Source organism: Triticum aestivum, chromosome 3B (genome assembly GCF_018294505.1).
Source record: "Triticum aestivum cultivar Chinese Spring chromosome 3B, IWGSC CS RefSeq v2.1, whole genome shotgun sequence".
Taxonomy (NCBI): Eukaryota; Viridiplantae; Streptophyta; class Magnoliopsida; order Poales; family Poaceae; genus Triticum; species Triticum aestivum.
The window spans coordinates 813,347,862-813,357,199 of record NC_057801.1 but is presented as its reverse complement, the minus strand read 5'-3'; positions in this window follow the sequence as shown (position 1 = coordinate 813,357,199).

Sequence of the window (9,338 nt, the reverse complement as noted above, 5' to 3'; positions counted from 1 at the left end):
TATGTCTGTGGAATTTCAGGCGGACTACCGCCGTTTTCCCTTTTTACTTACCCGTTATGCCAATTTTATTTATTGTGCATTAAGGGATTAATCATGTTGCATCCATGCATGCATTTGTTATATCTTACGTCCGAACTGTCTTGCGAGTACTTTCAAAGTACTCACTGGCTTGTTGATTTGGCCAGATGCTGACGAAGGCGATCTCATGGATGAAGAATTCGATAGCGAGTCCGACACTTAGAGGAGTCCCAGTCAGTCTCGTGCAACCCTGGATTTGGCCACTGTTTTATATCCGCTTCCGCTACCAAATAAATTTATCGAGTCTCACCCCGACGTTCGATGAAATGATATTCTTAGAGTCTTGTATTTCCTTCCCCGCTGTGCTTTTCCACCACCAACCTATCCATGAGTCAGTAGTATGTCTCCACACCACTGTGTCCTGTCCGCCATTATGTATGATTATTGGCGTGCTTGTAATGATTTGGTTGAGCAGCCGCAGTTCAACCCTGTAATATATTTTATGCTACTGGCTTATTGTATCAAGAAATTGTCCAGCAGTGAGGAGGATTTCTCTCATACTGGACTCAAAAGACTGGTTTATCAATAAATATTTTTATTGGAAAACCGGTCTTGACAAGCTTGGTACCAGAGCCAGGCTGACTGTAGGAAGCCACTAGGTGCGATCGCTAATTGGTTATTAGCCTGATAGAGCTAATTTATATTTTTGCAATGGTAGTCATTTTCTGTCAGTCAGCATAAATTTATGATCTGACCATGCAGAATTTTTGCCTACTTTTGTAGATGGCCGACAATAGCTGCGAGTCTCAGACCTTCGCCAACGTGCCCGATGGGTTCGTCAAGCTTCTTTCTTTCATCGTTCAGGTCACGATGGGGCCATCCGTGCGCCCAGTCTTCACACTCTACCAGCACCGAGTCAACGACAGTCTGACCATGCACCAGGCCGCGGTGCAGTTCAGGGGAGGGCGTGGTGAGTTACGCCGCTTCCGGTTCGTGGGAAGAGCCATGCCTACGGAGAGGCATGCTATGCAGATGGCAGCCCGCGAGGCGATAGCTCGTCTCAGGGATGTCCTTCCCGTGATGAAGACTCATCGTTACCGTTATCTTCCGTGCCATGTGCCTTACACCTGTCACTACGCATACTCCTGCCCCAGAGGAGAACGAGACGAGGCTTTTGAGATGCTCATTTAGTATCTCCGGGCCCTGGAGGCAGCCTTCGACAACCTGGTGGACGACTTTGTAGCTACCCGCATGGACTCAGTCCATGGCTGTGCTGCCAACAGGAGGGAGCTCCTACCCATCGCTCCGCCACCGAATTTTTTCTCGTCATCAGCATCTTTTACGCCTACTCGTCGCCTGCCTTCTACCGAAGAATTTAACCAAGTCATTGCGCCCACTCCACCGCGCACTACACCAACCTTCGCGCCCACTCCTGTACGTGTTGCTCCGCCCCTGGCAACCGCTCCGTCCACTCTGCGCAACACTACACGTATGGAGCCCATTAGCGAGGAGGAAGTCGAGTCCCCAACCTCGCTACGCCTCGCCCTCGGCAGGGCAAGGGAGATCGTCAACATCTCTGCCTGAGTACGCTTAGCTGCCGTGTATTGTGCCGCCTTGTAAGATATGTGCATAGGTTGTGAGAAGTAGCCTGTTTGCGCATCATGTAGGATCTGGAGAAGTGCACTAGCCTTAATAACATGCCAGGATTATGTACGCATATTCTGAGTGATGTACTGTATAATTACCGCCCGCGTGTAAGATATGTAATGAGCAGTCCTTCTCCGTGCGCAAGTCGATTTGCTTTTCTTAAGTAAGCTTGGGTATTTAATAATATCTGCCAGCTTTATGCATTTTATGGATTTGTTTTTGCGACTTTTTCCGCTTTTCTTATGGGTTTTACAAAATATATCCCCAGAGTGAAAAATGTCTCGTCCTTGGACTCGCTCCATGCCAATTCCATCAGAGGAAAATTATGATGCACAACCCAACAACGAGTTCACTCAGGGACAGTCAAGCCAACCGGGCAATGAATCGGCACTTTCACAAATGTGCCGCCTTTATGAACAGAGTCAGCAACAACATCGTGAGATGATGAACCAAGTCATCAACATGGGGAATCATCATGGACAGTATCAGCAACATTCCAAGTTATCTGAGCTACAGAAGACACGTCCTCAAACATTTTCTCACACTGACAAGCCTCTTGAAGCCGAGGACTGGCTTCGAGATATGGAGAGGAAATTAATTATTGCAAAATGTTCAGACCCCGAGAAGGTATTATATGCTCCGCACTATCTCACAGGAGCAGCCGCATCGTGGTGGGAGAATTTTCTGCACATGCATCCCAACGAAAATGACATAACCTGGGATGATTTCAAGGAAGGTTTCCGTGGTGCACATATTCCTAAGAGTATTATGAAAATCAAGAAGAGGGAATTCGATGACCTCAAACAAAGGAACATGACAGTGTCAGATTACAATAGTCAATTTACTCTATTGTCCCGCTACGCCAATGAAGAGCGTATGACTGAAATCAAGAAGATGGAGAAATTCCTTGACGGTCTGGCACCCGCACTTAAATGCCAACTGGTCGTGCACACTTTTCCTGATTTTAAAACGCTGGTGGACAAGGCCATTACTCTGGAAAATGAGAGACGCAGTCTGGAAGATATCCGCAAGCGAAAAAGGGACCAGACTAATCACACTCGCAATCACCGAAGCAAGATAGATTTTAAAAAGGGTGGGACACCCAAATTCTCACCCAATGTCTCACGCCCAATCAAGAATTTTCATGCAAGGGACAAGGAATTCACCTATCGCCCCGGCGTTACTTGTTACGCTTGTGGAGAAGAAGGGAATTATGCCAAACAGTGCCCCAAGCCAAGGAACTCAACCCCAAAGCCGAACAACGGCGGCAATAATTCAGCGCCCAAACGAAACAATTTCAATCCCAACAATAACCACAGGAAGGGTCATCTGAACCACGTAACCAAAGAGGAGGCACAAAATGCTTCGGATATCGTACTCGGTACGTTTCCTGTCAACACAATACCTGCAATGGTTTTGTTTGATTCTGGAGCTTCTCACTCTTTCATCTCGAAAAGTTTTGCTTTGCAAAATAATTTTTCGATGCTTCCTTTGGAGAAATCCATAATAATCAAGTCCCCCGGGATTCAGCAAGTTTCTCAGAATTACTGTCAGAATGTGGTCATTGAGTTTGAAGGATTGGAGTTTTACGCAAATCTTATTGTATTGGAAAATAAAGGACTGGATGTCATCCTAGGGATGGATTGGCTAACCACCAATAAAGGTTTTATCGACTGTTTCAACAGGACCGTGATTCTCACACACCACCAAGGGAAGACAATAAGAGTATCAGCCAAGGAAGGAAAAAGACCCCGACAACCGAGATTAAATAAGGTGGACGTTTCTGAGCTAAACAAGGTTCCAGTAGTGTGTGAATTTCCAGACGTATTCCCTGAAGAGCTGCCAGGCATGCCACCAGATCGAGAAATAGAATTCCGCATTGAGCTAGCACCAGGAACCACCCCCATATACAAGAAACCATACAGAATGGCACCATCCGAGTTGATCGAATTTAAGAAGCAAATAAAGGAATTACTGGATAAAGGATACATTCGGGCCAGCTCCTCACCTTGGGGATCACCAATTTTATTTGCCAAGAAGAAGGATGGAACGCTGAGATTGTGTATCGACTATCGAGCACTTAACATGGTCACAGTCAAAAACAAATACCCGATGCCAAGGATAAACGATTTGTTTGATCAACTTGCTCAGGCCAAGGTATTCTCAAAAATTGACTTAAGGTCAGGATACCATCAATTGAAGGTACGAACAGAAGATATCCCCAAAACAGCCTTCACCTCCAGATATGGACTGTACGAGTTCACAGTGATGCCATTTGGATTAACTAACGCCCCGGCATATTTTGTTCACCTAATGAACAAAGTATTTATGAAGTTTATGGACAAATTCGTCGTAGTATTCATCGACGATATTCTGGTATACTCCAAAACACCAGAAGAGCACGCAGAACATCTCAGGATTGTACTGCGAGAGCTAAGGAAACACCAATTGTATGCCAAGTTCAGCAAGTGCGAATTTTGGCTAAGACAAGTAGGTTTTCTAGGCCACGTGCTGACTCAAGACGGTATAGCAGTGGACCCAGAGAAATTCAAGGCCGTACTTGACTGGAAGTCACCAGCCAGTGTAACAGACATACGAAGTTTCTTGGGAATGGCAGGATATTACCGCAGATTTATTGAAGGATTTTCCACCATATCCAAGCCTATGACACAGTTACTCAAGAAAGATAAGAAGTTTGAATGGACAGAAGCCTGCGAGAAAAGTTTCCAAGAGCTAAAGCGGAAATTAACAACAGCACCAGTATTAATTGTACCCGATATACACAAAAATTTTGAAGTATTTTGTGACGCATCCAGAAAGGGTCTCGGATGCGTGTTGATGCAAGAAGGCAAGGTTGTCGCCTACGCTTCAAGGCAACTTCGCAAACACGAGGAAAATTATCCCACTCAGGATTTAGAAATGGCAGCAGTTATTCATGCACTCAAGGAATGGAGGCATTTTCTACTTGGGAATCGATATGAGATATATACGGATCACAAAAGCCTCAAATACATTTTTACGCAGCCAGAACTAAATTTACGGCAACGCCGCTGGTTGGAATTGGTAAAGTATTATGATGTTGGTATCCATTACCATCCAGGGAAAGCAAACGTAGTGGCCGATGCCCTGAGTCGGAACCCCAGCTCCGACGGGAACTATCTGCACAGCTTGAGGCCCGAATTCCATCAAGAATTTGTCAAGCTCAACTTGATAATGGTAGCAGAAGGCACCATATCAAACTTGGAAATACAACCACACCTTGTGGAGAAAATTAAAGAGGCTCAGTCCGGTCACCCCAGCATTGAGGGAATTAAAAGGAAGTTGAGTATGGGCAAGGCCTCGGAATTCGTCATAGACAATGAAGGAATATTATGGTACGGAGAAAGGCTATGCGTGCCAAACATAGAAGACCTTAAACAGCAAGTTTTAACTGAAGCACACACCACTCCATATTCGATCCACCCTGGAGGAACCAAAATGTATAAGGATATTCAGGAAAGATTTTGGTGGCACGGTATGAAGAGGGACATAGCCGCTTTCATTGCATGTTGCGACTCATGTCAACGCATAAAAGTTGAACATCAGAGACCAGCCGGACTACTGCAACCTAACAAAATACCTGAGTGGAAATGGGATGAAATAGGGATGGATTTTATTGTCGGATTACCTCGGTCACGACACGGGAATGATGCCATATGGGTCATCACTGACAGGTTGACCAAAGTAGCACACTTTATTCCAGTGAAGACAACCTACACCACTCAGAGGCTTGCCACGATTTATCTTTCCCGCATAGTCTGTCTGCACGGTGTCCCGAAGACTATAATTTCCGACAGAGGCACTCAGTTCGTCTCAAGATTTTGGGAGCAATTACAACAAGCTCTGGGAACCCAACTAGCCTTCAGTACCGCATACCATCCACAGACTGATGGACAAACAAAACGCGTAAACCAGGTTTTAGAAGACATGCTGAGAGCATGTGTCCTCACCTATGGAACCAGTTGGGAGGACAGCCTGCCATATGCCGAGTTCGCGTACAACAAGAGTTACCAGGCCAGCCTGCAAATGGCCCCTTTCGAAGCCCTATACGGAAGGAGATGTCATACCCCGTTAAATTGGTCAGAGACCGGAGACAGCCGCATCTTCGGACCAGATATGCTCAGAGAAGCTGAGGAAAAAGTCAAGCTAATCAGGGACCGACTTAAGACCGCTCAAAGTCGACAGAAAAGTTATTATGATCAGAAACATCGTAGGGTCAGTTTCGAACCCGGTGAATTCGTATAGTTGAGAGTATCCCCGATGAGAGGATTGCAACGGTTTAAGATTAAAGGAAAATTAGCACCAAGATTCATTGGACCATTTTGCATAGTGGCACGAAGAGGCACTGTAGCCTACCAGCTAGACTTACCCGAAGACTTGTCCGACATTCACGACGTGTTCCACGTCTCTCAATTAAGGAAGTGCGTGAGCAACCCAGAGAAACAAGTATCTCATGAGAACATTGACATACAGCCAGACCTCACTTATCGAGAACGTCCCATAAGAATATTAGAGGAGTCTGAAAGGAGGACCCGACAGAAAACCATCAAGTTTTTCAAAGTCCAGTGGAGCAATCACACCGACAGTGAAGCAACATGGGAAAGCGAGGATTTTCTTCGGACAGAGCATCCACACTTATTTAAGGATCAGCTGAAATCTCGGGGACGAGATTTTTCCTAAGGGGGTAGGTGTTGTGACACTCGAAAATTTTACTTTGGTTTTCAGCAAGAACTTTGTGGTTTTTGAAAAGAGGCCATTTAAAATTTTTCAGAAAACCTTCCTCTTAAAAAAAAACTTTCTTTCCTTTGGCAAGGTTTTTATTCTTGCTTCAAACTTTGGTGTTTGACCTTTTGAAACTTCTTCTCTGTTGGTTCTCTCCCAAAAATTATTTTGGGAGTTTAATCTTTTTCTTTTAAAAAAGAAACTCCATGAAATTTGGGATTTTCATATCTTGGAACCACCATGACTTGGCATTTTTGCCCATGTGGTAAAACCCCTCCAAAACCTCCCCTACACCTTGTGATCAACCTAAATTCTCTGTCCCAACTAATCCAAACAAGTTTTGGATTTTATTCTAATTATTTTTCCCCTCAATTCAATTCTGAAAATTATTTGGAGCCTGAGGGATTTTCAAAGCAAGTGCACTTTTTCATTTGAGTTTTGACCTCAAACCAATTCTCCTGGATTGACCTTTGAACCCACAACCCAGAACCATCTTGATCCACTCCTCCCCTTTTCAAATTTTTCAAAATGCAGTCTCTGCAAGTTTGGACCAGATTTGCCAAATTTGGTGAAATTCATATCCACACTGCTCCAAAAATTCCACCAAAAATCATGCAGCCTATTTGAGCAATGAGAAGCCACTCCACCAAAAATCAGCTCAAGGAAAAATCCCTACATGCCTGGATCATTCTGTCGAACACCTTGTGGGCACTGTTACTGTTCAAAGTTCAGTAAATTCAGTTTCAGTGTCATCTTCAGTTCGTCAGTTTCAGTCACGCGGCCACAGTGCCCTTGGCACGTTCCTCGCCGCCTCTTCCTCTTGTCCGAAGCTGCACACGCGTGCGTGGAGCCTTCCTTGCGTCGGTAGCGCGCTGGCTCGCCCTCGCCGGCGTCTTCTGTGGCGTCGGGACCTCCCGTGGCGGCCGACAGGAAGCACACCACGGCAGAACGCCGTTCCGCGCCGCCCATCGCTCCCTGGCTCTCCGCGTGGCCTCATGCACGCCAGCGCACGCCCGTAGCACAGCCACCGTGGCCGGCAAGCACGGAACGCGCTCTCCGCTGCCGACGGGCCCGCACCCTCACCGTTCCGTCGAGCTCGCCCTTAACACCCAAACCCCGGCCAGCTTAACACCAAAACGGACCCATTGAACCTCCGTGATGACGCTCGACCCCCTAACCACCCCGACCGAGCACTGCGCCACCGTAATCGCTCGCCGGTGATCCTCGTTCACGGCAACCGCCTCGGACCGCCTATATAAAGGGGTCCCGAGCTCACTCTCGTGCACGCAGCACCCCCACTACTCACCAACACCCCGCCAGGCCACTAGGGGGACCTCGAGGAGGTCTCCTCCGCCAGCTCCGGCCGCCTCGCCCCGCCTCGTCCTCCAGCCCGATTCGTTCTGGTGAGGCCATCTCCGGCGCTCAAACCCCGTTCGTTACCTTCTCTAGCTGCCAGAAGCATGACCCCCTCTTCAATTTAACCTTTGTAGCCCTCTCCGATGAGCCCCTCGACCACCCGAGCCGCCGTCCGCCGGAGCAAAGCTCGCCGTCGACATGGTGCTCGCCGACCGACTCCACCACCATCAACTGACGCGGAAGGGTACCCTGAGCACGGAGGTACTCCCCAATCTCTCTGCCTCGCCGTGGATCGCCGCCGGCGACCACCGCGGCTCTCGGGCGCCGGCAAACTCTGCCGCCCCGTTTGAACATTTGAACCTGAGAGGTGGGACCCCACCGTCAGCCTCTCTGCTCTCTCTTCGAATCGTTTTCTAGAAACGCCTTCGGGCAAAATACGTTTCTCTTCGGGCTGGCGTAGTCGCTACCGAAGCGTTTTCTGTTTTTATAAACTAGCCCCTGGAAATCTTCTGTTTCATTACAGATAAGTCCCTGGACAAAAACCCTTATAACTTTTAATCAGAAAAGTATTTTTGATTGATTCTTTTTCTGTTCTCTTTAAAATTTTGTCTAGTTTTTTATCAGATTTATTTGAAAAATATTTGGTTTACCTTCTGTGCTCTCCTTGGTATTTACGTTAGCGCATATATTTTCTTTAAACGTAGATACCGAAGGAGGTGACGGAGCCGCGAACTTCACCGAGCTAGGCTCCGACTACTCTGAACCAGGCAAGCATGTTTGAACTTTTGATATGATGAGTGTCTTGGCATGTTTTGCATTTAGTTAGTTTCATGGCATGTCGGTGAGCATACCGATGAACATTATTTTATGTGATAATGAGGTAAGTGAGTTCGATGATCCATATGTGGATGAATGTGAATATGAATGGCCATGTGTTGGCATGAGGATGGGTACGATGGCAGTGTTGTAGCATGCCAGTCTTACGCCAGACTATGAGACTTCAGTGTCAAACCATATCGGTCCAGTACCTATCATTTTCCTTCCTTGTACTACCACATGTTTTCCACAAGGAATATGGTTTAGTAAGTTTCAAACCGCTTTCATGGTACACACCAAAGAGGAGAGGCCGTGATGATGGTTCCATGGCCCTGGATTAAAGCCAGTCATCCGGTCAGGGGGCATGGGTGTTTCCGGTTGGGACCGAGAGGGGGGCACCCCTTAGAGCGCGCGTATATAAATTTGATCCCATGCTATTCGAGATTGTGATCTCCCCGTCTCAAAAGTTTTTCTTGGACGATGACTAGGGTGATTCCTAGCATCGAGAGGTAGGATGGGTGTGTACCGGTTAGCTGTGTTTTCTTCTGAAATACCGTAAACGGAACTAGTCCTTCGTGACTACGGAAATCCGTTGACTGTGGGAAAAATTTTGTACAAACTCTGCAGAGTCATATATTCCTCCAAATCATCTCTTCCATGTCAAGTTTCGTTCCTTCTTATCCTAATCAATTGTCAGCTTTGATGACAGAGACTCCGGTGAATCGCATGAGTGCTAAGTC